General features: G+C 40.9%; 1 pseudogene; it reads right to left on the minus strand.

The window, feature by feature from the left end:
• Positions 1-598: 598 nt before the first annotated feature.
• LOC102830321 lies at positions 599-1,126 on the minus strand (annotated as a pseudogene).
• Positions 1,127-1,417: the final 291 nt, after the last annotated feature.

The following is a 1,417-nucleotide window of genomic DNA, read 5'->3' on the forward strand; positions in this document are numbered from 1 at the left end:
CCATCTGCCTCCATTTTTCCTGCAGGTCTTTCTTTCAAGAGGTATCCTTTATTCTTTTAGCCACTCCAGGCTGGTCTGCTCATCCTTTCAAGTGGAGATTTCTCATCTCTGGAGATCTGGATGTGGTTCCGGTTTCTACCTATAGTTTTATGTATTGCAAAGGCTCCACAGGAAGCCTCGTTCACTGGGTACACTGTAGCCCCATTTTAGGTATTCCAATCAGTCATAGGCAGAAGACAGACTTAGGGAGGTAGATTTTTAGAGAACTTGCATTCTGAAGATGCTTTCATTCTACCCTTCCACTTGATTTTTGGTAGAACTGAGCACAAAATTTAGCTTGGAAATAATTTCCTCTCAGGATCGGAAGACATTTCTTCTTGACCTTCCTATTTTCCATGTTGCTGTTGAGAAGTCAGATGTCATTCTGATTACTGATTGGTTTTACCTATTGTCTCCCCCTCTTTCTAGAAACATAGGCAATCACTGATTGCTCCTCTTTGTTTCCTACTTTCACATTCTAATCACCAGTAATGATCAATGCAGTTTATTTTATGTATTGAAAAAAATTTATGTTTAGAGTTAGCCAGCTGGACTGTGTTTAGATGATCCCAATTTTGTTGGCTTCATCCAAAGTATCATAGTCAGGAGCCAGTCGAACATATGCCTTCTTTTCTCCATCAGGCCTGATGAAGGTGTTGTCCTTGGCTGCATCAATGTCATGCAGCATCTTCACAGCCTGTTTGATCTGGTGCTTGTTGGCCTTGACCTCCACAAGGAACACAAGTGTGTTATTATCTTCAGTCCTCTTCATGTCTGACTCAGTAGTCAGAGGGAACTTGATGATGGCATAGTGGTCAAGCTTGTTTCTCCTGGGGTCGCTTTTCCGAGGTTATGTGGGCTGCCTCTGGATCCTCAGAATCTTGGGCTGCTGGAAGGTGGGTGACGTGTGGATTTTCTTTCTTTCTTTCTTTCTTTCTTTCTTTCTTTCTTTCTTTCTTTCTTTCTTTCTTTCTTTTTTTGTGTGGCTGAGGACGCCTTTCAGCACTGCCTTCTTGGCCTTCAATGCTTTTGCTTTTGCTTCAGCTTTGGGAGGGGCAGGGGCTTCCTTCTTCGCCTTTGGCTCCATCTTCATAAAAAGGGATCAGTGCATCTTGATTGCATGTTTGATCAATTTCAGACTGAAGACGTTGGTAGAATTCTTTATCATTGGCTTTGGTGGTTGTTGTGTAAATTTGGATAATAGTTGTATTAACTGTCTTCATTGTAGGTATTTAGATAATATCCTATCATGGCATTATACTTCAAGATACAATGAATCTCATTTTGACAATGGATGCGATGCCATTCCTCTTCAATTTGTCATAGTAAACCATATGATTGTCCAATTCAAAATGGTAGAGGAGATAAAGGAATCTTG

Source organism: Chrysochloris asiatica, unplaced genomic scaffold (assembly GCF_000296735.1).
Source record: "Chrysochloris asiatica unplaced genomic scaffold, ChrAsi1.0 scaffold00316, whole genome shotgun sequence".
In the NCBI taxonomy this organism is placed as follows: Eukaryota; Metazoa; Chordata; class Mammalia; order Afrosoricida; family Chrysochloridae; genus Chrysochloris; species Chrysochloris asiatica.